This window comes from Nerophis ophidion, linkage group LG13, assembly GCF_033978795.1.
Source record: "Nerophis ophidion isolate RoL-2023_Sa linkage group LG13, RoL_Noph_v1.0, whole genome shotgun sequence".
NCBI classification, from domain to species: Eukaryota; Metazoa; Chordata; class Actinopteri; order Syngnathiformes; family Syngnathidae; genus Nerophis; species Nerophis ophidion.
The window spans coordinates 53,881,589-53,909,143 of NC_084623.1; the positions used below are offsets into that span (position 1 = coordinate 53,881,589).

The 27,555-nt window shown below is 39.9% G+C and overlaps 1 pseudogene; it reads left to right on the top strand.

Moving 5' to 3' along the window:
- Positions 1 to 258: 258 nt before the first annotated feature.
- Positions 259 to 27,555, top strand: part of LOC133564737 (cGMP-inhibited 3',5'-cyclic phosphodiesterase 3A-like) — a 166,576-nt pseudogene continuing 139,279 nt past the window's right edge.

The window sequence follows — 27,555 nt, forward strand, 5'->3', positions numbered from 1 at the left end:
CGCCAGCGCCGTTTCCCGTCTAGCGGTGCGCGGTCGCCCCCACTTATCATCCCCCGCCTCCCCGCTCCTCCTCCGCCGAGAAGCCAGCGACTTTCTCCCGCCTGCAAGCTCGCTCAGGGAGTGTCCATCCCCCCCTCCACCGCCCCCGGCCTGAACCACCGTCCGGGGCCGGGCTGGAAGAGCCCACCTGGCCTAACCTGCTGGGGTATTTTTGGTGATTTATTTTTTTTTTTTTCCATTTTTTTTTTTTTTTCCCTTGCGCGGTATGCTGACCGGCTCCTGCCGGCCTCAGGGACCAGCGGGACGGGGTGCTGTGGCTCTGTGACCGGGGCGAAGGAGGAGGACATCCCTGTCTTCAAGCGGAGACGGAGGTCCAGCTCCATAGCGGCCTCGGAGATGATGGCTCACGGCAAGTCGCACCGCCGGACGTCGCTGCCTTGCATTCCGCGGGATCAGGTAGGACCACCGTCTCTTCGGGCCCGGTCTGTCCGTCGCTCCTGGTGCCTTCTTGGGGGTGCATTTTGTCATCAAGCATCCATGTTGCCTGATGCTTCCTCGCACATGCAGACAACCACCGGGATGCTGCACTTCCACGGGGTTGTTTGCGTGTGCACAGAGGTCATAGTTGGATGTTTTGAAAGGCACTTATTAAATGTGCAAGTGGTCCCCACTTAACACCTAAAGGAGCCAAACTTAGTCCCAACTTCTTTGGCGATCACCGCTTTTTATTTAAATCCTAAAAGCCATGAATAAATACGTGGATGCAAGGCCTGAAAACTGTATAAGTCAAGGGTGTCAAACTCATTTTTAGCTCAGGGGCCACATAGAGAAAAAAATCCATTCCCAAGTGGGCCGGACTGGTAAAATCATGTCATGATAACTTAAAAATAAAGACAACTTCAGATTGTTTTTTTTTTGTTTGAAAATAGAACAAGCGCAATCTGAAAACATATAAATCAGGGGTCGGCAACCCAAAATGTTGGAACAAAAATACAAAAATATGTCTGGAGCCGCAAAAAATTTAAAGCCATATTACATGGGTCGGGAACCTTTTTGGCTGGGAGAGCCAAGAAAGCCAAATATTTTAAAATGTATTTCTGTAAGAGCCCATCCATCCATTTTCTACCGCTTATTCCCTTTCGGGGTCGCGGGGGGCGCTGGCGCCTATCTCAGCTACAATCGGGCGGAAGGCGCGGTACACCCTGGACAAGTCGCCATCTCATCGCAGGGCCAACACAGATAGACAGACAACATTCACACACTAGGGCCAATTTAGTGTTGCCAATCAACCTATCCCCAGGTGCATGTTTTTGGAAGTGGGAAGAAGCCGGAGTACCCGGAGGGAACCCACGCATTCACGGGGAGAACATGCAAACTCCACACAGAAAGATCCCGAGCCTGGGATTGAACCCAGGACTGCAGGATCTTCGTATTGTGAGGCAGATGCCACCGTAAAGCCCCCATAACACACTATCTGTATGTAATATGGCAGGGGTAGGGAACCTATGGCTCGCGAGCCAGATGTGGCTCTTTTGATGACTGCATCTGGCTCTCGGATAAATCTGAGCTGACATCGCTTGACACAATAAGTAATGAATAATTCCACTTGTTAAAAAAAAACGTTCATAATATAAAACATTCTCATGCTTTTTTATGTTCAAGAAGTTGCGTTAATGGTAAGAAGTAATTTATTTATTATTGGTTAGTGTGGGGCTTGCCCTCCTGGGGGTTCTTCAGACCACCTACAGGTACTTGGACGACTATGGCCACTCGTTCTATTGATTATCACTGGCTGAAATGTGACTGGCAGTTCTTGAAAGTATAGGTTTCCTTCCTGAATTACACATTGAAGATACGTTTGTGTACGTTTGTATTTTCTGCAGGTTTAGTGGCAGGAAGTTACAGCTGTGCATTAAAGGGCGAGCGCGGCTAAGTTGGTATGCTATTAGCGGTCTTCCCTTGCATGATTTACAGATTACATTGGTCTGACTACGGTCCATTTTGCAAAAATCCCCATAAACTGTCCTTGTGACGTTTCCTTTTTTATCCACAATTTCTTTATTTAGAGTTTCTCTTCTTACTCCATGCAAAGAATCAACCAAACTTGATAGTTGATACTGTCACCCGATTGGCTGTTAGCGTGATACTCCCACTAATCAGTGTTGTTCATGCCACCAACCTTGCTTCCATACTTTCGCTCTCTTCCGACAAAGAAGAAAAAAAAATAATCAAAACTGCATTTTTTTTAAATTGATATCGATTACGTGTCGATCGCGACATGTATCGATATGGTTTCATCACCCAGCCCTATGCTGAGTACACTCGGAAGTAGTTTGCTGTGGATTTGGACTTACAGGTAAAAAAAAAAACGGAGAAAAATACTAAAATTATAGTAAAATAAATTAAAATATGGGAAACACTCAATAATGACACTTCGGACATAGTGGGGACATGTTTGCACATTTGTGTTGCCAGGTACTTGGACGACTATGGCTACTCGTTCTATTGATTATCACTGGCTGAAATTTGACTGTCAGTTCTTGAAAGTATAGGTTTCCTTCCTGAATTAGACATTGAAGATACGTTTGTGTACGTTTGTATTTTCCGCAGGTTTAGTGGCAGGAAGTTACAGCTGTGCTTTAAAGGGCGAGCGCGGCTAAGTTGGTATGCTATTAGCGGTCTTCCCTTGCATGATTTACAGATTACATTGGTCTGACTACGGTCCATTTTGAAAAAATCCCCATAAACTGTCCTTGTGACGTTTCCTTTTTTATCCACAATTTCTTTATTTAGAGTTTCTCTTCTTACTCCATGCAAAGAATCAACCAAACTTGATAGTTGATACTGTCACCCAATTGGCTGTTAGCGTGATACCCCCACTGATCAGTGTTGTTCATGCCACCAACCTTGCTTCCATACTTTCGCTTTCTTCTGACAAAGAAGAAAAAAAATTAATCAAAACTGCATTTTTTAAAATTGATATCGATTAAGTGTTGATCGCGACATGTATCGATATGGTTTCATCACCCAGCCCTATGCTGCGTACACTCGGAAGTAGTTTGCTGTGGATTTGGACTTACAGGTAAAAAAAAACCTAGAAAAAGACTAAAAGGATAGTAAAATAAATTAAAATATGGGAAACACTCAATAATGACACTTCGGACATAATGGGGACATGTTTGCACATTTGTGTTGCCAGGTACTTGGACGACTATGGCTACTCGTTCTATTGATTATCACTGGCTGAAATGTGACTGGCAGTCCTTGAAAGTATTGGTTTCCTTTCTGAATTAGACATTGAAGATACGTTTGTGTACTTGTCTTTTTCATTTGCTCTCCATATTGCGTGTTTGTTGCTAATTGGGATCCAGGGAGCGCTCAAGTGATTGTGGACAGGCTGTCCCAGAAGAAGTAGCCTACTCCATTACGACATTCTACCTGGTTCTGTTTTGGAACAGGAGTGTTGGGTTGACAACAGTACACACACACACACACACACACACATGCCCATGTCCTCGTATGTCCCGTCTACACCATGTGTCAGAATCTATTTAAAAATGCCTATTTGTATAGTATAAACCGTTACGCTTTGAACCCTGCGGCTTACTAAACGGCGCGGCTGTTTATGTGGATTTTTTTTCGCCGACTTCTGTAATGTTTAAATCAAACACGAGCAGAAACACTGAAAAGGTGTGCGTAATTGTTTGTGCAATGACGCCATCTTTCGGACGAGTTCGCTCATCACAGGTGTGGCGGGTTGAAGAAATGTACTTCCTGTTTTAATGCCTTACACCGGAAGTAAAACCGTCAAAGAGTTTTCTGCTAGATACATTTTTAATTCATCACTCCAAGCAACGTTTGTAACTTTTACAATATAACTGAAACCAGAGTGTTTTCATGCATGTTTGTGAGCGCTGTCATAATGTAATGAAGCTAGCATCGTTAGCATTAGATAAAATGCTAAAGCGTTTACAACTGTATGTGTTAGCATTAATAACTTATTGCATTCCGTTTTGTATTGTTTCAGTTTCACAAATTCCTCCATTAAATTCACCAAAATGTCACCGTGGAGTTAATGAGTCTGTTCAGCTGATTGGAGAGCTAGCCTCCGTAGCTAGTTTGTCCATGACAATGACTTCTGTTTTGTTTGATCGACCGTTTTACTGCCTTTTACAGACACCGTTTGGAAACGATTAAGGTATGTAAATAAATATTTATAGAATCTTTCTGTGTAAATAACAAATTTCACAACATGTATATCTGCGGCTAATATATGGAAAAAAAAAATTTTCTTCTAAAATTTTGTCTGTGTGGCTAATATACCGGTGCGCTCTATCGCCCGGAGAATATGATATATACTCAACACAGAGATGCCTAAATGGAGACTCGAACCCTCAGACACTGAGGCTCAGAGACCCCCTTGCTAGTAGCAGACAAAATATATCATACTTCCAATAACGGAATTACCTCACCCAAACAAATACAGTTATTGATCAAGCTCGTTTTGTGGTCTTATAGAAAAAGTTTGCTACGTATAGTAGATAGCATTTGTCACGTACAGTGGGTCTGGATTAGTTTTTTGCCTCATCCCTCACTAAAAGTACCAGTAGAATGGAAAAACACGTTGACTCATATATATATATATATATATATATATATATATATATATATATATATATATATATATATATATATATATATATATATATATATGAGTTCTTTACTTATGAGTAAATAGATATGATCAAAATAATAGAATACTTTCCGCGATTCCAGAACACAGAGAGACAACAAAGACTAATTTGGAACAAATTACTATCCGGAGTTTATATTTTTGAGCCTGAGTATAAGGAGGATGAGCCACAAGTTTTAGAAGCTGTGTGCTCAACAGATGCAGTGGGCTTACTCGTCTGAAAGATGGCACCTTAGCACCGACAATGACACACTATTTAAGTGTCTTTGCATGTTTTTCATAAAAACTATGTGCATTACAGCCGTCAGCAAAGAAATATCTATAAGTGAGTTTCACCGTTTTATAAGCAGCAGTAATAGTTTTTTTTTTTCAGAATAAAATAATTATTTAGATGTTATTTCAAATCTGAATAAGGAGGTGTTATCAAGTGAAATTAACTCGCGGCACGTAGTGAAGTGAATTATATTTATATAGCGCTTTTCTCTAGTGACTCAAAGCGCTTTACACAGTGAAACCCAATATCTAAGTTACATTTAAACCAGTGTGGGTGGCACTGGGAGCAGGTGGGTAAAGTGTCTTGCCCAAGGACACAACGACAGTGACTAGGATGGCGGAAGTGGGAATCGAACCCCCACGCAACCCCCACGTCGCTGGCACAGCCACTCTACCAACCGAGCTATACCGCCATCCATTTCATTTCACTAGTTTTTAGTATTGTTTTCCTAAAATCTACTCCTATTAATCTTATATTTTGCCAGCTCTTTTTTTTTTTACTGCGCACACGCAGGATTCTCACAGGAACGAGGCAAAAAAAAAAAGGCCGTTCGTCTTCTTACCCTGGCGTGCATCCCAACATTGTCCGAGTCCCTCTCTCAGGACTCGGGGGACACGCCGGCCATACTTGAGCGATAATGAAGCTCTCCAGAGCGCGGCCTTGCTGCTGCAGTATTCATCAGGCGGGCTGCGGGCAAGACGTGACGTTGTTTACCTTTTTTCACATGTGTCTCGTTCACTTTAACGGGATTAATTGTTCGGCTGTGCTGGCTAGAACAGACGATTTTATTTAGTTGAGGAAGTGCGCCTGATGTCTGCTGCTGCCTAGTTGAATTTGTATCGTATTCTTTTGGTGTTTGACTTCCTTAGTTCCTGGTGGCACTTCCTGTTTGTACTGTTGCTATAGTCACGCATTAGTGTCACCTGCCTCATGTTTTAGACTCACACCTGTTTGTAATCAAATATGAATGTAAGTGTCATGATCCGCTGCCCGAATCATGTCTTATTCTGGTTTTGTTCTGTCTTTGTATCAAATTCTTTTGGTGTTTGACTTCCTTAGTTCCTGGTGGCACTTCCTGTTTGTTCTGTTGCTATAGTCAGGCATTAGTGTCACCTGCCTCTTGTTTTTGAGTCACACCTGTTTGAATTTTCTGCACTGACCAGTGGTGTTTTTAAACTGCTACTATAGTACTCTATCTTGACTGTATGACGGGCGTTGAACTAGCTACCAATCAGCGGTGTCCAGTAGGATAGTTCCTACATTGCTAGAGAGAGGGGTCCGCTAATTCAGTGGTTCTCAAATGGGGGTACTTGAAGGTATGCCAAGGAGTATGTGAGATTTTTGAAAAATATCCTAAAATTTGCAACAATTCAAAAATCCTTTATAAATATATTTATTGAATAATACTTAAAAAAAATATGAATGTAAGTGTCATGATCCGCTGCCCGGATCATGTCTTATTGTGGTTTTGTTCCGTCTTTGTATCGTATATTCTTTTGGTGTTTGACTTCCTTAGTTCCTGGTGGCACTTCCTGTTTGTTCTGTTGCTATAGTCACGCATTAGTGTCACCTGCCTCTTGTTTTTGACTCACACCTGTTTGTAATCAAATATGAATGTAAGTGTCGTGATCGGCTGCCCGGATCCTGTCTTATTCTGGTTTTGTTCCGTCTTTGTATCGTATTCGTTTGGTGTTTGACTTCCTTAGTTCCTGGTGGCACTTCCTGTTTGTTCTGTTGCTATAGTCACGCATTAGTGTCACCTGCCTCTTGTTTTTGACTCACACCTGTTTGCATTTTCTGCACTGACCAGTGGTGTTTTTAAATTGCTACTACAGTACTCTATCTTGACTTTATGACGGGCGTTGAACTAGCTACCAATCAGCGGTGTCCAGTAGGATAGTTCCTACATTGCTAGAGAGAGGGGTCCGCTAACTCAGTTGTTCTCAAATGGGGGTACTTGAAGGTATGCCAAGGCGTACGTGAGATTTTTAAAAAATATCGTAAAAATAGCAACAATTCAAAAATCCGCTGCCCGGATCATGTCTTATTCTGGTTTTGTTCCGTCTTTGTATCATATTCTTTTGGTGTTTGATTTCCTTAGTTCCTGGCGGCACTTCCTGTCAGGTTCAAACACTGTTGACATCTATTAAACAAGACAAAAAGGCAAAGAATCAAACAGAGACAGACTTAAATTTGGACTCAGATCTGAGGAGAGACATGGCCTCTGTACACCTTGCACAGTTCCTGCACCAAGCTCTGGCGAAAAGGTTTTCGTCTCCTCTTTTATTTAGGTATTCAATGTTTACGCAACGACACATGTCAAAACAGGAATGGGGAGCATACACACAGTCACTGTTTTCGGTCACATTGAAGACAAAAGAAGACGATGCCTTGGGTCCGGGCTCGTCCTGGTCTCAGCTTCGGCAAAACAGGAATGGGGAGTATATAAACAGTCATAGTTTTCGGTCACATTGAAGACAAAAGAAAGACGATGCCTCGTGCCCGAGCTCCTCCTGGTCTCGGCTTCGGCAGGTCTTTCAGGACAAAAGAAAACCCCTCTCGTCGCATTCCAATGTATACAGCGGAATACCCCAAGACCTTGCTTGGTTGAAGAAGGACAGCTCTCAACTACTCAATTAAATAAAAGAGATCTGAAAGTTTTTTGATAATTCACACACAATTTACACAATTTTTCTAACACTTCCTGTTTGTTCTGTTGCTATAGTCACGCATTAGTGTCACCTGCCTCTTGTTTTTGGCTCACACCTTTTTGTGATCAAATATGAATGTAAGTGTCATGATCCTCTGCCCGGATCCTGTCTTATTCTGGTTTTGTTCCGTCTTTGTATCGTATTCGTTTGGTGTTTGACTTCCTTAGTTCCTGGTGGCACTTCCTGTTTGTTCTGTTGCTATAGTCACGCATTAGTGTCACCTGCCTCTTGTTTTTGACTCACACCTGTTTGTAATCAAATATGAATGTAAGTGTCATGATCGGCTGCCCGGATCATGTCTTATTCTGGTTTTGTTCCGTCTTTGTATCGTATTCTTTTGGTGTTTGACTTCCTTAGTTCCTGGTGGCACTTCCTGTTTGTTCTGTTGCTTTAGTCACGCATTAGTGTCACCTGCCTCTTGTTTTTGACTCACACCTGTTTGTAATCAAATATGAATGTAAGTGTCATGATCCGCTGCCCGGATCATGTCTTATTCTGGTTTTGTTCCGTCTTTGTATCGTATTCTTTCGGTGTTTGACTTCCTTAGTTCCTGGTGGCACTTCCTGTTTGTTCTGTTGCTATAGTCAGGCATTAGTGTCACCTGCCTCTTGTTTTTGACTCACACCTGTTTGAATTTTTTGCACTGACCAGTGGTGTTTTTAAATTGCTACTACAGTACTCTATCTTGACTTTATGAAGGGCGTTGAACTAGCTACCAATCAGCGATTTCCAGTAGGATAGTTCCTACATTGCTACAGAGCGGGGTCCGCTAACTCAGTGGTTCTCAAATGGGGGTACTTGAAGGTATGCCAAGGGGTACGTGAGATTTTTAAAAAATATCATAAAAATAGCAACAATTCAAAAATCATTTATAAATATATTTATATGAATGTAAGTGTCATGATCCGCTGCCTGGATCATGTCTTATTCTGGTTTTGTTCCGTCTTTGTATCGTATTCTTTTGGTGTTTGACTTCCTTAGTTCCTGGTGGCACTTCCTGTTTGTTCTGTTGCTATAGTCACGCATTAGTGTCACCTGCCTCTTGTTTTTGACTCACACCTGTTTGTAATCACTGTCCTTATTTAAGCCCGCCTTTTTCGTTTACTTGCCCTCACTTTCTAGTTTTATATTTTATTTATTTGTTATCTTTTTACTATTATTATTATTACTAACCTCCAATCTCCACGGACAAAGCTTCGAACAATGGGAGACCAGGCTTTCTGCTCCGCTGCTCCCAGTTTATGGAACGCTCTCCCTGACCACCTGAGGGCACCTCAGACTGTGGCTGCTTTTAAAAAAGGTTTAAAAACCCATCTTTTAAAAAAAGCCTTTTTGTAGACATGCATGCTGGCTTTAGCTATTGGGCTGTTTGTAGTTTTATATTTTATTTATTTATTATCTTTTTACTATTATTATTATTACTAACCTCCTCATATCTACACGGACAAAGCTTCGAACAATGGGAGACCGGGCTTTCTGCTCGGCTGCTTCCAGTCTGTGGAACGCTCTCCCTGACCACCTGAGGGCACCTCAGACTGTGGATGCTTTTAAAAAAGGCCTTTTTATAGACATGCATGCTGGTTCTAGCTATTGGGCTGTTTTTAGTTTTATATTTTATTTATTTGTTATCTTTTTACTATTATTATTATTACTAACCTCCTCCAATCTCCACGGACAAAGCTTCGAACAATGGGAGACCGGGCTTTCTGCTCGGCTGCTCCCAGTCTGAGGAACGCTCTCCCTGACCACCTGAGGGCACCTCAGACTGTGGATGCTTTTAAAAAAGGTTTAAAAACCCATCTTTTAAAAAAAGCCTTTTTGTAGACATGCATGCTGGTTCTAGCTATTGGGCTGTTTCTAGTTTTATATTTTATTTATTTGTTATCTTTTTACTATTATTATTATTACTAACCTCCTCCAATCTCCACAAACAAAGCTTCGAACAATGGGAGACCAGGCTTTCTGCTCCGCTGCTCCCAGTTTGTGGAACGCTCTCCCTGACCACCTGAGGGCACCTCAGACTGTGGATACTTTTAAAAAAGGCTTAAAAACCCATCTTTAAAAAAAAAAAAAAAACCTTTTTATAGACATGCATGCTGGTTCTAACTATTGGGCTGTTTCTAGTTGTATATTTTATTTATGTTTTATCTTTTTACTATTAATATTATTACTATATTTTACACTGTGGCACTTTGAGGTTGTTTGCTCAACGTAAAGTGCTTTTTTTTTTTTTACAAATAAAATCTATTATTATTATTATTTTTATACACAGTGTATTCAGGCTTAGACAACACAACTTTCAAATGTCCAGTGTCCCTCAGCAACACCCAGCTACTGGCAATCATGGTTCTGGCCAAATTAGGCCTAATTAGTCAAAGCAGGTGTGCTCACCTACATAAAGCCCTCAGCCCCTTCCGGACTCTTTTAGCCACACATTCAGAGCCATGGTGAGTGAGATGTTACAATTTGTTTGTTGAGCATGCTTTTCACTAACACGATTGAATGTTTGTAGTGTGTCCATGTTGAGCTTCTTAACAATTGTGCACACTTTGAGAGGAAGCCAAAGGTCAAACTGTGACAGTGTGGGGTCAAACTGTCACAATTATGTACCTCAGCTGACTAAACTATGGAAATTAATAATATAATTCATATAGCAATACAGTCTAACTGCACAGCAGGCCAGCAGTTAGCCAAGTCATTGCGCAATCCATGGTGAGGCTCAACTGGCTGCTGCCTCACCGCAAGTCTCTTCTCAGTTAAAACTAGTGAAGTTAAATGGAAAATAACTTTATAAAGTATAATCACTGGATACATATAACATTTTAATATATATTTTTTTCTTTTTACATTTTTTTTCTTTCCACGATGGCACGTGAGGTACTGGCCGAGTGGTTAGAGCAGGGGTAGGGAACCTATGGCTGGCGAGCCAGATGTGGCTCTTTTGATGACTGCATCTCGCTCTCGGATAAATCTGAGCTGACGTTGCTTAACACGATAAATAATGAATAATTTCACTTGTAAACACAGTGTTAAAAATAACGTTCAAAATATAAAATATTGTCATGCATTTTTATGTTCAAGAAGTTGGTAAGAAGTCATTTATTTATTATTGGTTAGTGTGGGGCTTGCCCTCCAGAGGGTTCTTCAGACCACCAAGCACTGACATGAGAGCCAGTTTCAGGGTTACAATATTGTTTTATTTTTCAATAAGTCTCTCAGTTGCTTTCCAGCAATTGTCTTTTTCTCTTTCGTTCTCGCTCGCGCTCTGGTTTCTAGCCCCAAGCCCGTCTCTCCTCCTGGCTGCTGCTTATAACATAGCGACAGGTGATCAGATAAAAAGGCCCAGGTGGGCCGTCTACGCACCTGTCGCTGAATTCGAGGCCTGTCCTGGCAACACCCTGCTTCGTTGCAGGCTCGCAGGCCACGCCCCCCTCCACAGTTAGCTTCAGAATAGTGAAGTGAATTATATTTATATAGCGCTTTTTCTCTAGTGACTCAAAGCGCTTTACATAGTGAAACCCAATATCTAAGTTACATTCAAACCAGCGTGGGTGGCACTGGGAGCAGGTGGGTAAAGTGTCTTGCCCAAGGACACAACGGCAGTGACTAGGATGGCGGAAGCGGGAATCGAACCTGCAACCCTCAAGTTGCTGGCACGGCCACTCCACCAACCGAGCTAAACCGCCCCAATAACAATGTTATTACAAAGAATAAGAGACCTCTCTAGAAATGTTGGTCTTTCTTGTTGTGTTCAGTGTTCAAAAAAAAATTGTATCGCTCTTATGGAAAAACATTTAAAATATTTGGCTTCTTGGCTCTCTCAGCCAAAATGGTTCCCGACTCCTGGGTTAGAGTGTCCACAGAGATCGATAGGTCGTGAGTTCAAACCCCGGGCCGAGTCATACCAAAGACTATAAAAATGGGAGCCATTACCTCCCTGCTTGGCCCTCAGCATCAAGGGTTGGAATTGGGGGTTAAATTACCAAATATGATTCCCAGGTGCGGCCACTGCTGCTGCTCACTGCTCCCCTCACCTCCCAGGGGGTGAACAAGGGGATGGGTCAAATGCAGAGAACAATTCCACCACACCTGGTGTGTGACAATCATTGGTACTTTAACTTTTTAAATTTATATATATATATATATATATATATATATTAGGGCTGTGAATCTTTGGGTGTCCCACGATTCGATTCAATATCGATTCTTGGGTTCACGATTCGATAATATATCGATTTTTCGATTCGATTCTCGATTCAAAAACGATATTTTTCCAATTCAAAACGATTCTGTATTCATCCAATACATAGGATTTCAGCAGGATCTACCCCAGTCTGCTGACATGCTAGCAGTGTAGTAGATTTTAAAAAGCTTTTATAATTGTAAAGGACAATGTTTTATCAACTGATTGCAATCATGTAAATTTGTTTTAACTATTAAACAAACCAAAAATATGACTTATTTTATCTTTGTGAAAACATTGGACACAGTGTGTTGTGATCCGATGGTCGGATGATCACGATATTGTTATTTTTGTTCCATTTTTATATCACTCTGCGGTTTGACATACTTAGTTCCTGTTTTGTTCGTTTCCATCCATCTTCTTCCGCTTATCCGAGGTCGGGTCGCGGGGGCAACAGCCTAAGCAGGGAAACCCAGACTTCCCTCTCCCCAGCCACTTCGTCTAGCTCTTCCCGGGGGATCCCGAGGCGTTCCCAGGCCAGCCGGGAGACATAGTCTTCCCAACGTGTCCTGGGTCTTCCCCGTGGCCTCCTACCGGTTGGACGTGCCCTAAACACCTCCCTAGGGAGGCGTTCGGGTGGCATCCTGACCAGATGCCCGAACCACCTCATCTGGCTCCTCTCGATGTGAAGGAGCAGCGGCTTTACTTTGAGTTCCTCCCGGATGGCAGAGCTTCTCACCCTATCTCTAAGGGAGAGACCTGGAAACTCATTTCGGCCGCTTGTACCCGTGATCTTATCCTTTCGGTCATGACCCAAAGCTCATGACCATAGGTGAGGATGGGAACGTAGATCGACCGGTAAATTGAGAGCTTTGCCTTCCGGCTCAGCTCCTTCTTCACCACAACGGATCGGTACAACGTCCGCATTACTGAAGACGCCGCACCGATCCGCCTGTCGATCTCCCGATCCACTCTTCCCCCACTCGTGAACAAGACTCCTAGGTACTTGAACTCCTCCACTTGGGGCAGGGTCTCCTCCCCAACCCGGAGATGGCATTCCACCCTTTTCTGGTCACTCATTAGTTTCAGCTGCTACTCTCTTTTCCAGCACACCTGTCTTTACTAATCACCGCCTTTTTATAAGCCAGCGTTTTCTGTCCACTCATTGTCGGATCTTAGTTTGTTCACATACATCTGTTTACGACTTGTCTCTCACTCTCGTTTTCGCCAGCTCTCACGCTAAGCTCGATTTTATCCCTAGCTTTCACGCTAGTTGTTTTGTGTTTCCTTTTGTGCGCCTTTGGGCCAAATGTTTGTGTTTCGGTTAGTTTGACCTAGCTTTCCATGCTAGCGTTTTTATGTTTTTATTTTGCCTTTTCTATTTGGACCAGTGTTTTTGTTCATGGCTCCTTTTGTTGAATAAATCCCTTAGTTCTTACCTTTTTGCTGTGTTCTTGCTGACGCATCCACGGAGGATGAGATGCGATGCAAGTGTAAGCCACTGTGACACTATTGTTCTTTTTTTTATTTCTATAAATGTCTAATAATAATGTCAATGAGGGATTTTTAATCACTGCTATGCTGAAATTATAACTAATATCGATACTGTTGTTGATAATATTCATTTTTGTTTCACTACTTTTGGTTTGTTCTGTGTCGTGTTTGTGTCTCCTTAATTGCTCTGTTTATTGCAGTTCTGAGTGTTGCTGGGTCAGGTTCGGTTTTGGAATTGGATTGCATTGTTATGGTGTTGCTGTGTATTATGATGGATTGATTAAAAAATATATATATATTTTTTTAATTTTTTAAAAATCGATTTTTTTAATGTACAGAATCGGACAGCCTTGGCGGGGTCCAACCCTCACTGGAAACGTGTCCGACTTACTGCCGGCAATGCGGACCAAGCTCTGGCACTGATCATACAGGAAGCGGACCGCCACAATAAGACAGTCCGATACCCCATACTCTGTGAGCACTCCCCACAGGACTTCCCGAGGGACACGGTCGAATGCCTTCTCCAAGTCCACAAAGCACATGTAGACTGGTTGGGCAAACTCCCATGCACCCTCAAGAACCCTGCCGAGAGTATAGAGCTGGTCCACAGTTCCACGACCAGGACGAAAACCACACTGTTCCTCCTGAATCCGAGGTTCGACTATCCGGCGTAGCCTCCTCTCCAGTACACCTGAATAAACCTTACCGGGAAGGCTGAGGAGTGTGATCCCACGATAGTTGGAACACACCCTCCGGTCCCCCTTGTTAAAGAGAGGGACCACCACCCCGGTCTGCCAATCCAGAGGTACCGCCCCCGATGTCCACGTGATGCTGCAGAGTCTTGTCAACCAAGACAGCCCCACAGCATCCAGAGCCTCTGTTCATAACTTTTATGGACAGAATTTCTAGGCGCAGTCAAGGCGTTGAGGGGATCCGGTTTGGTGGCCGCAGGATTAGGTCTCTGCTTTTTGCAGATGATGTGGTCCTGATGGCTTCATCTGGCCGGGATCTTCAGCTCTCACTGGATCGGTTCACAGCCGAGTGTGAAGCGACCGGAATGAGAATCAGCACCTCCAAGTCCGAGTCCATGGTTCTCGCCCGGAAAAGGGTGGAATGCCATCTCCGGGTTGGGGAGGAGACCCTGCCCCAAGTGGAGGAGTTCAAGTACCTAGGAGTCTTGTTCACGAGTTGGGGAAGAGTGGATCGTGAGATCGACAGGCGTCTTCAGTAATGCGGACGTTGTATCGACCCGTTGTGGTGAAGAAGGAGCTGAGCCGGAAGGCAAAGCTCAAAATTTACCGGTCGATCTACGTTCCCATCCTCACCTATGGTCATGAGCTTTGGGTCATGACCGAAAGGATAAGATCACGGTACAAGCGGCCCAAATGAGTTTCCAGGTCTCTCCCTTAGAGATAGGGTGAGAAGCTCTGCCATCCGGGAGGAACTCAAAGTAAAGCCGCTGCTCCTCCACATCGAGAGGAGCCAGATGAGGTGGTTCGGGCATCTGGTCAGGATGCCACCCGAACGCCTCCCTAGGGAGGTGTTTAGGGCACGTCCAGCTGGTAGGAGACCATGGGGAAGACCCAGGACACGTTGGGAAGACTATGTCTCCCGGCTGGCCTGGGAACGCCTCGGGATCCCCCGGGAAGAGCTAGACGAAGTGGCTGGGGAGAGGGAAGTCTGGGCTTCCCTGCTTAGGCTGCTGCCCCCGCGACCCGACCTCGGATAAGCGGAAGATGATGGATGGATGGATGGATTTTTTAAAAATGAGAATCGATTCTGAATCGCACAACGTCTTCGAATCGATTTTTTCCAACACCCCTAATATATTTATATATATATATATATTTTTACATATGCATACAAATTTGTTTTTTTTCGTGTTATATTTTTTAATGAATGAAGTAACGTTTGTGACAACTTTTTTCCAAAACACAGTATAGAACAGTGGTTCTTGACCTTGTTGGAGGTACCGAACCCAACCAGTTTCATTTAAACATGCATCGAACCCTTCTTTAGTCAAAAATAAAATGTTTTTTTTTCAAATTCAAGACAAAGTTATATATTTTTGGTAACACTTTAGTATGGGGGACATATTCTATGTAACAAAGACTTAATTTAGAGTTATTTGGTTAGGGCCAGGGTTAGAGGGTTAGGGTTATAATAAGGCCATACCGAATAAGGTTGGCCCTGCGATGAGGTGGCGACTTGTCCAGGGTGTACCCCGCCTTCCGCCCGACTGTAGCTGAGATAGGCGCCAGCGCCCCCCGCGACCCCAAAAGGGAATAAGCGGTAGAAAATGGATGGATGGATGGAATAAGGCGTTAATAAGTACTTAATAGAGCCAATATGTTACTAATTTGCATGTTAATAAGCAACTAATTAATAGTGAATATGTTCCCCATACTAAAGTGCTACCATGTTTTTTTTTACTAGTGCACAAAATGAACCGTGCAAAGAACAAAACCAACACAGTGCATGAACTCACAACAAACTACACACCTGCAACTCAGTGTGACTTCTGCTGTTGCCGTATCCGTAATACGCTGAGAAGTTTTTATTTACACGATTAGTCGGGTGTGTATTGACCTCCACCGAACCCCCTAGGGTTCGATCGAACCCAGGTTAAGAACCACTGGTATAGAATATCAGATATAAGAGAAGAATGCATACATTTTTTTCCAAATAACCCCAAATTTCATGACTCGATGGGGTCCCCGGGACCCCATTTGGAAGATTCGTAGTGCCAACACTGACTGTGTCACCATCATCCGCACATGGCTAGTTTTTACTCACAATTGAACGACGTGAAAAAGCCTTCGTCTTCATTTGCACCACAATTGTAAACATTTTTTGACGCAAATAATGAAATTATTCACCCTTTGGAAAGGGTCGGTCACGTCTGATAAGGCCTTGCTCTGTTGCGTAACATATTCATCATCTCATCATCTGCAGTATGTGTGTCAGGGAGGGGGGGAGGATGGGGGGGGCGTTGAAAAGATTTATAAAGGGAAGACATGTGCTCAGAAGTCTATTTGAGGGGAGGCCCACATTCTCCCTTTGACGCAAACCAATTTCCTGAGAGACGCGCAACCTGTTCTGCTTTTCCAGCGCCTCGCTGAGTTCATCAAGGCCGATTATGTCGTCCTCGGGGACCGCCAGGAAAATTGGTCTTCATTTGCAATAAATACACGACGTTGTGGGTGTTTAAGGGCTCGACGGGAAGCCAAAAACCCTTCGAATTAATGAGATAAACGCGTCAAATTATCTTGCGTTTTTTCGAAATACATTGACAGCCGAAAAGATGAAGCCGCGAACCCCCGAACTGGTAAAATCACGGCATGATAACTTAAAAATAAAGTCAACTTCAGATTGTTTTGTTTGTCTTACTTTGGCCCAAAATAAAACAAGCGTGTTCTGAAAATGTACACAACGCAAATAATCATCAAGGCAAAACACTTGTTAGTTAAAAATTCTAAGGAAAAAAATTGTAGTTTCAAAAACCAAATGAAGAACACAATGAAGTTAGACTTTGTCCTGGTGTATTTATAAAGACATTAATCTTTAAGCGCTTCCTGTTTAGCATCCTCATGCATGCGAACGAGCGTTTCGTCAAACCGCCGCATTGGTGGCATCCGCAACTGCTGCGACATATTCAATTATCATCATTCAAATGTTACAATTATGATATAAACGAAACAATTATCAAAATGACACCATAAACGAAATCAAGGTAACATAACTACAAATTTAATGCTGGATTGAAGCATAAAATAAAACAAAACAAACAAATGTAGAAACACACATTTTTACAATGGAGTTCAGGGTGCGCATCGTGCCGTCAACCAATTGAGAGCGCTGTAAAAACATTTATATCTAAATATACATACATGCACATACGGTATCTATACATAGATATGTACTGTTTCTATACATATTAACACATATACATATACATACATATATACACACATTAATACACATATATGCATGTATACACATATATACAATCATACAGTATAGACACATATATACATGTATTTGTATATCTATTCATACACACATATATACATACATACATACATATATATATACATACATATATACACACATATATATATATATATACATATATATATATATATATATACACACACAGCTTATTCTGGTTTCATCTGGATGGCCTAAAATTATATTTTAAAAAAAGTACTCTTATATAAAAAAATATATATATACATATATATATTTTATTTTAAATATAATTGTATTTTTTTAATACATTTTGAACGATGGTGAATCGATTTAGAATCGGGATGAATAAAAAAAAAAAAATTCTCCGCTTAGGCTGCTGCCCCCGCGACCCGACTTTGGATAATCAAAGAGTAGATAAGAAATTGGATGGATGGATGAATAAAAATTGTGAATTGTTTTTTTTTGTTTTTTTTGTGCACCCCTATTGATAATGCCAGCCAAGAATGTCAAAATAACATTTATCCATGAAAATATAGAAAAGCTGCCAATGGTGTGTTTGACAGAAATACCGCAAAAAAGCCCACTCTCCACGGGAAATGCCTCACGTTATTTTTACGTGACTTGTGGGATCCGAGCCCAGGATGTTATCGTGGCTTGTGCAGCCCTTTGAGACATTTGTGATTTAGGGCTGTAATAATAAACTTTGATTGATTGATTGACATCATAAAACTTCTGTAGTTTTCAGTCATACATTTTATTGCACTGTTTTTGTCTAATATTTATTATTCAAAGTTAGTTACCACCTACTCAGTGGCCTAGTGGTTAGAGTGTCCACCCTGAGATGAGTAGGTTGTGAGTTCAAAACCCCGGCCGAGTCATACCAAAGACTATAAAAATGTGAGCCATTACCTCCCTGCTTGGCACTCAGCTTTAAGGCTTGGAATTGGGGGTTATATCAGCAAAAACTGATTCCCGGGCGTGGCCACCGCTGCTGCTCACTGCTCCCCTCACCTCCCAGGGGGTGAACAAAGGGATGGGTCAAATGCGGAGGACAAATTTCACCACACCTGGTGTGTGTGTGACAATCATTGCTACTTTCACTTGTTTTTTCAAAGTCATGTGACATGTTCAATTAGTGTTTGATTTTAATGACATTCCAAAGGAAACGTTGACTTGAGATACAAGTGTTTTGAGTTAAGAGCTCCAGCACGGAACCAATTAAGTGTAGGTACCACTATTCTACAAACCCCGTTTCCATATGAGTTGGGAAATTGTGTTAGATGTAAATATAAACAGAATACAATGATTTGCAAATCATTTTCAACCCATATTCAGTTGAATATGCTACAAAGACAACATATTTGATGTTCAAACTCATAAACATTTTTTTGTTTTGGCAAATAATCATTAACTTTAGAATTTGATGCCAACAACACGTGACAAAGAAGTTGGGAAAGGTGGCAATAAATACGGATAAAGTTTAGGAATGCTCATCAAACACTTATTTGGAACATCCCACAGGTGTGCAGGCTAATTGGGAACAGGTGGGTGCCATGATTGGGTATAAAAACAGCTTCCCCAAAAAATGCTCAGTCTTTCACAAGAAAGGATGGGGCGAGGTACACCCCTTTGTCCACAACTGCGTGAGCAAATAGTCAAACAGTTTAAGAACAACGTTTCTCAAAGTGCAATCGCAAGAAATTTAGGGATTTCAACATCTACGCTCCATAATATCATCAAAAGGTTCAGAGAATCTGGAGAAATCACTCCACGTAAGCAGCATGGCCGGAAACCAACATTGAATGACCGTGACCTTCGATCCCTCAAAAACCGACATCAATCTCTAAAGGATATCACCACATGGGCTCAAGAACACTTCAGAAAACCACTGTCACTAAATACAGTTTGTCGCTACATCTGTAAGTGTAAGTTAAAGCTCTACTATGCAAACCAAAAGCCATTTATCAACAACATCCAGAAACGCCGCCGGCTTCTCTGGGCCCGAGATCACCTAAGATGGACTGATGCAAAGTGGAAAAGTGTTCTGTGGTCCGACGTGTCCACATTTCAAATAGTTTTTGGAAATATTCGACATTGTGTCATGCGGACCAAAGGGGAAGCGAACCATCCAGACTGTTATCGACGCAAAGTTGAAAAGCCAGCATCTGTGATGGTATGGGGGTGCATTAGTGCCCAAGGCATGGGTAACTTACACATCTGTGAAGGCACCATTAATGCTGAAAGGTACATATGCTGCCGTCTTTTTCATGGACGCCCCTGCTTATATCAGCAAGACAATGCCAAGCCACGTTCAGCACATGTTAAAACAGTATGGCTTTGTAAAAAAAAGAGTGTCGGTACTTTTCTGGCCCGCCTGTAGTCCAGACCTGTCTCCCATGGAAAATGTGTGGCGCGTTATGAAGCGTAAAATACGACAACAAGACTCCGAACTGTTGAACGACTGAAGCTCTACATAAAACAAGAATGGGAAAGAATTCCACTTTCAAAGCTTCAACAATTATTTTCCTCAGTTCCCAAACGTTTATTGAGTGTTGTTAAAAGAAAAGGTGATGTAACACAGTGGTGAACATGTCCTTTCCCAACTACTTTGGCACGTGTTTCAGCCATGAAATTCCAAGGCAAGTTCAGTTTAAACATCAAATATGTTGTCTTTGTAGCATATTCAACTGAATATGGGTTGAAAATTATTTGCAAATCATTGTATTCTGTTTATATTTACATCTAACACAATTTCCCAACTCATACGGAAACGGGTTTTGTAGTTTGAGACCCCCAGAGACATGAAAATAATTCACAAAAATGCTTGAAATGAATTCCGACTACGCCAATTATTTAGTGGAATTGAAGTAAAAGTGCATTCGTGCGTCACAAGATGTCGCCTCGGAAATGTGTCACGACTCGTCAGCATCTAAGTACTCACACTTATTGTACTCGGTCGGGCATTGTCGGACTCGCCATCCGAGGAAAAGACGCGGCAAAAACATCAAAGTCACTTCTTTCCTTTGATTCTCCGTATTCATTAAATTATATAATATGTCCAGGCTGAGAGTAAACATCAAAAGCAACTACTTCCTGTTGCGGAGATATATACTGGGACAAAATATTATTTACTTAAAACAGGGGTGTCCAAACTTTTTCCACCGAGGGCCGCACACGGAAAAATTAGAGCAAGCGGCGGCCATTTTTTATAATTTTTATTTTAAAAACCAATACAATATATGTATAAAACATATACACTTAGTTATGATCCCTGGGAGCCCAAAAGGTTTGGTCCAAAAAAATATTAAAAATGTGTCATTATTCAGTATTATAATTTTTACTATTATGCAAGTTTTAAATCTCTAGATCAACATAATGGAAAAAACACAAAATATGCAATATTTTTCACCCAATAACTTTTTTAGGTGGAATATTCGAGATTATATGAACATTGGAGCCTTAATATTGGATTTTGATTCATTATTATTTTCTGAGCAATGACACTTAAAAACAAATCACACTAAAATTGGTCGGGCCCGCCTTTGGCTGCTGACCCCGCGACCCATACCCGGATAAGCGGTAGAAGCATGGATAGTAGCTACTATTATTATAGGGTATTGTGTGTAGAATTTTGAGGACAAAAAACATTTAATTCCATTTTACATTGTCATTGTCTACTGCTAGCCATAAGTGTCCCAATACTTTTGCCTATTGTTAGTCCTAAGTGTCCCAATACTTTTAACCAGTGGTAGTAGCCATCTTGAGACAACAGCAGCGCAGTTGATCTTTGAAGGGTCATAAAATCAAAACCGGAGCGGTAATCAAAAAAAATCTGTTCAATACTTTTAATCAGAAGGGTTCAAACTCTCTCCTGTGCGAGTTTGAAGCCGAAACGACAAAGGCGCTCAGAGGGGATAACGTTTGAAGAAAGGTGACGGGTTTTTACAAAACTTTTGTTTTGAAGGGGGTAATTGCCAACTTCCTGTTGATTTTTGCTGAAGGATGTTAATTATTAAAATATAGGTCTAAGTGAGACCTACATAGAAGTTTTTGTTTCATGTCTCTCCAACATTACTACCGGAAGTTACAGGCAGTTTTGTTTGTGTTATCTTCCTAGGAACAGTTTTTTTCTGTGTTTTATTCAAAAATTGCGTTTAAAGCGCAATTTTGAGTTTTGGCGTTTTTTTTTTTTTTACTAGATCGCAATTTTTGCCCGTCCTGATGTGTGTGTCAAGTTTGGTGAGTTTGGAAGCATTTTGAGAGGGTCAAAATACAGCGCAAAGAGGCAAAAATAGCATTTTTTTTTAGGCAAATTTTGCTTTGAAGGGGTTTTTGCCAAATTGTTTTCGATTTTTGCCGTATAAAGTAAAATTATGAAATCTAGGTCTAAGTCAGTCCTACATAGAGGTTTCGGTTTCATGTCTCTATGACATTGCTAACGGAAGTTACAAGCAGTCTGTTTTTTTTTTTTTCGTAGGGGGCGCCAGAGCGCATTTTTGAATTTTGGGGTTTGTTTTTTTTTATTAGATGGCTATTTTCGCCAGTTCTGATGAGTGTGTGAAATTTGGTGAGTTTTGAAGCATGGTCAGGGGGTGAAATTACAGTTCAAAGAGGCGGCGGAATAATAATAATATAATAATAATAAAGAATAATAAAACGCACGAAATTCAATAGGTCCTTTGGCCATGTGGGCCCTAATAATTGGGGATCCAAAACTGTCCTACTTATGAAAGTGTGAAAAAATGAATTATACATTTTTTTTACTGTTTACTTTTACCACAGTAATTTTGAAATCAAATTCAGATATATTTTATTGTTGTTTATGTTTTGTTTGCTTGTTTTAGGCCCTTCTTTAAACAAAAACAGCTCAGTTTTTTTTATCTGGCAAAACACAAAATATGCAACATTTTCCCCCAAAAATATCTCAAAGTGGAATATTTTATGTGACGTAATCGAAACCTTGAATAGGTCAATAATACCAAATGACATTGATTTTGATTCATTATTTTTTTTTAAAGAAAGAAACAGCCTGCATGGCATCTTTGTGTTATAAGAGTAAGCATTGCAACAATTTCTTGTTACATTTCACCTGTTTGCTCTTTTATACCACTTTTTATGTTTTTAATTTTTTCCAATTGTCTTCTTAAATTGTGCCGTGGGGGACGTTAAAAAACGGCCCCCAGGCCGCACTTTGGACACCCCTTAGTTAAAACATCAGAGGTAAACAAAGTTAAAAAAGAAAAAGCTCAGCATTGAGTCAGCAACATGAAAATAGAAGCAGCTTTGCATAATGACACAAAACACTGGCCTTTTAAGGCCATGTAATACTCTGCATTTTGATATTTATTTATCGATTATTCTTCAATAGTCCTGCTTGCCTTACCCTTCGTTATTTTTGCCAATTGGTGATGAAATTGCACTTTTAACACGTGTATATTAGTAAATGGAAAATATGATTTTTCACTAATGTTAACAAGCAGCACGGTGGTGGAGGGGTTTGTGCGTCTGCATCACAATACCAAGGATCCCGAGTAGTCCTGGGTTCAATCTCGGGCTCGGGATCTCTTTGTGTGGAGTTTGCATGTTCTCCCCGTGAATGCGTGGGTTCTTCCCACTTCCAAAGACATGCACCTGGGGATAGGTTGATTGGCAACACTAAATTGGCAACTTGTCCAGGGTGTACACCGCCTTCCGCCCGATTGTAGCTGAGATAGGCTCTGGCACCCCCCGCGACCCCGAAGGGATTAAGCAGTAGAAAATGAATGGATGGATGGACTAATGTTTACTGTAAGCATGCTATTGTTAGCATGTTATCATAGCGCTGTTAGCATGCTAGCTTTTATTTATTTATTTTTTTAATTTTTAGCCTTTTTTACTGCCAACATGAAAACAACAATGAAGATTCACGTTCCATTCAAACAACTGGTGCGTAATAAGTACAGTACTTGCAGTTTTAACACTTCTTAGGGCGCAACAAAGACAAAAACGCACCATTATGCAGGGGTTCTTTAACCTTTTTTTTTTTACCCCCGAGCCCAACTTTTCCACTCGAAAATTAACACTACGGTCCATAATATCATCAAAAAGTTCAGAGAATCTGGAGAAATCACTCCACGTAAGCGGCATGGCCGGAAACCAACATTGAATGACCGTGACCTTTGATCCCTCAGACAGCACTATATCAAAAACCGACATCAATCTCGAAAGGATATCACCACATGGGCTCAGGGGCACTTCAGAAAACCACTGTCACTAAATACAGTTTGTCACGACATCTGTAAGTGCAAGTTAAAGCTCTATAATGCAAAGCGAAAGCCATTTATCAACAACATCCAGAAATGCCGCCGGCTTCTCTGGGCCCGAGATCTTCTAAGATGGACTGATGCAAAGTGGAAATAGTGTTCTGTGGTCTGACGAGTTCACATTTCAAAATGTTTTTGGGAAATATTCGACATCGTGTCATCCGGACCAAAGGGGAAGCGAACCACCCAGACTGTTATCGACGCAAAGTTGAAAAGCCAGCATCTGTGATGGTATGGGGGTGCATTAGTGCCCAAGGCATGGGTAACTTACACATCTGTGAAGGCACCATTAATGCTGAACGGTCCATACAGGTTTTGGAGCAACATATGCTGCCATCTAAGAGCGGTCTTTTTCATGGACGCCCCTGCTTATTTCAGCAAGACGATGCCTATATTATATTTTCATCCAACATAATTTCCCAACTCATATGGAAACGGGGTTTGTGTTAAAACTATAAACTTTTGCATCTTTGTCAAATGATATGAAGCCATGTGTTGATCACAAAGATTGCTATCACGGCTGAAGGCATTAAGTACTAATTAAATGTATTGCAAAAGCATAGCTGATGAAAATTAAATTTACATACAATCACGCAATGCTATAATAAATGAATTTAAACTAAATTAATATAAATAATATCTGTGGATGAGGTGGCGACTTGTCCAGGGTGTACCCCGCCTTCCGCCCGATTGTAGCTGAGATAGGCGCCAGCGCCCCCCGCAACCCCAAAAGGGAATAAGCGGTAGAAAATGGATGGATGGATGGATACATCTAAAATGCTTAACAAATCGAGTCATAATTTTTGCGCTTAAACGTCTATGTAATTATCTCCAGACTTCTTCTTTTTGTTCGATGTTGTCATCACTGCCACAAGTGGTGGAAAATATTACAATTAATGTGAATGAAAAATTCCATCTCGTATGTTGTTTTTTTTGCAACATACGCCTTGAATACACCTCCCTGCCATCCCGCTTCCAGCCCAGGAGGTGAGAAAAAAAAAAAAAAGTGTGAAACTGCCCCAGCTCGCTGCTCAAAAGGCAGCAGCAAATAATTTGAACCCGGCTGTATACACACAAACATATATAGTAGCTTCCCTGCTGGCTGTCCACGTACGCTTTGGTGGACCCGCACAAGGATTCCCTTGTTTCTTGCTCAATGGTGTGTTTTAGTTCCCAAATATGCTGGGTGAGAGGCGGAGGGAGGTTTGGTCTGGGCCTGAGGGGAGCATCTGCACGTGGGTTCTACTGGAACTCCATCTGCACCAGGGTTAGAGATGGTGGACATTAAACGCGTCCATATACATACATACTGTACATATATACATATATATATATGTATATATATGTATATATATATATATATATATATATATATATATATACATACGCACACATATGTATATATGTGTATATGTATATATATATGTGTTTGTGTATATACATGTATATATGTGTATGTATGCATATATCTGTATTAATGTGTGTATTTGTATATACAGTATGTGTGTGTATACGTGTATATATGTGTATATGTGTTTATATGTATAGATATGTAAGTATATATCTGTATAGATATGTAGGAATATGTATATGTGGATATATAAGTATATACAGGGTGATTCAAAAAGAATGTGGCGAAATTATCACTTGATGTTTCAAAAGTGAAAAACAATAGAAAAGCTCGCTTAAACACATGTTGTACATAACTTGGAGTATTTGTTTCATTTCTTTACAAGTTTCTACCAAATTTACCAATATAAAAGTGTCTGTTACGACATATATATATATATATATATATATATATATATATATATATATATATATATATATATATACTTGCAGTGTGTATATTGTCCATATTACATATTGTTATGAAGGTGTCTGTTACTACATTATATATAAACTTGCAGTGTGTATATTGTACAGATTACATATTATTGAGAAAGTGTCTGTTACTACATTATATAAACATTTATTGTGTGTCTATTGTACATATTGTTATGAAGGTGTCTTTAACTACATTATATATAAACTTGCAGTGTGTATTTGAAACATTTTACATATTGTTATGAAAGCGTTTGTTACATTATATATATATACGTGCAGTGAGTATATAAAACATATTACATATTGTTATGAAGGTGTCTTTAACTACATTATACAGTATATAAACTTGCAGTGTGTATTTGAAACATTTTACATATTGTTATGAAAGCGTTTGTTACATTATATATATATACGTGCAGTGAGTATATAAAACATATTACATATTGTTATGAAAGTGTCTGTTACTACATTATATATATACTTGCAGTGTGTATATTGTACATATTACATATTGTCATGAAGGTGTCTTTTACTACATTATATATAAAATTGCAGTGTGTATATGAAACATTTTACATATTGTTATGAAGGTGTCTGTTACTACATTATATATAAACTTGCAGTGTGTATATAAAACATGTTACATATTATTGAGAAAGTGTCTGTTACTACATTATATAAACATTTGCTGTGTGTCTATTGTACATATTGTTATGAAGGTGTCTTTTACTACATTATATATAAACTTGCAGTGTGTATTTGAAACATTTTACATATTGTTATGAAAGCGTTTGTTATACGTGCAGTGAGTATATAAAACATACTGTTATGAAGGTGTTTGTTACTACATTATATATATACTTGCAGTCTGTATATTGTACATATTACATATTGTTATGAAAGTGTCCGTTACTACATTATATTTATACTTGCATTCTGTATATTGTACATATTACATGTTGTTATGAAAGTCTCTGTTACTACATTATATATTCACCAGCTTTGTGTCCATTTTACATATTACATATTGTTATGAAGGTGTCTTTTACTACATTATATATAAACTTGCAGTGTGTATATGAAACATTTTACATATTGTTATGAAAGTGTTTGTTACATTATATATATACTTGCAGTCTGTATATTGTACATATTACATATTGTTATGAAAGTGTCCGTTACTACATTATATTTATATTAGCAGTGTGTATATTGTACATATTACATATTGTTATGAAAGTCTCTGTTACTACATTATATATACACTTGCTGTGTGTCTATTTTACATATTACATATTGTTATGAAGGTGTCTTTAACTACATTATATATAAACTTGCAGTGTGTATTTGAAACATTTTACATATTGTTATGAAAGCGTTTGTTACATTATATATATATACGTGCAGTGAGTATATAAAACATATCACATATTGTTATGAAAGTGTCCGTTACTACATTATATTTATACTTGCAGTCTGTATATTGTACATATTACATGTTGTTATAAAAGTGTCTGTTGCTACATTATATATACACTTGCTGTGTGTCTATTTTACATATTACATATTGTTATGAAGTTGTCTGTTACTACATTATATATATACTTGCAGTGTGTATATTGTACATATTACATATTGTCATGAAGGTGTCTTTTACTACATTATATACAAAATTGCAGTGTGTATATGAAACATTTTACATATTGTTATGAAAGTGTTTGTAACATTATATATATACGTGCAGTGAGTATATAAAACATATTACATATTGTCATGAAGGTGTCTTTTACTACATTATATATAAAATTGCAGTGAGTATATAAAACATATTACATATTGTTATGAAGGTGTTTGTTTTTACATTATATATATACTTGCAGTGTGTATATTGTACATATTACATATTGTTTTGAAAGTCTCTGTTACTACATTATATATATACTTGCTGTGTGTCTATTTTACATATTACATATTGTTTTGAAGGTGTCTTTTACTACATTATATATAAACTTGCAGTGTGTATATGAAACATTTTACATATTGTTATGAAAGTGTTTGTTACATTATATATATGTACGTGCAGTGAGTATATAAAACAT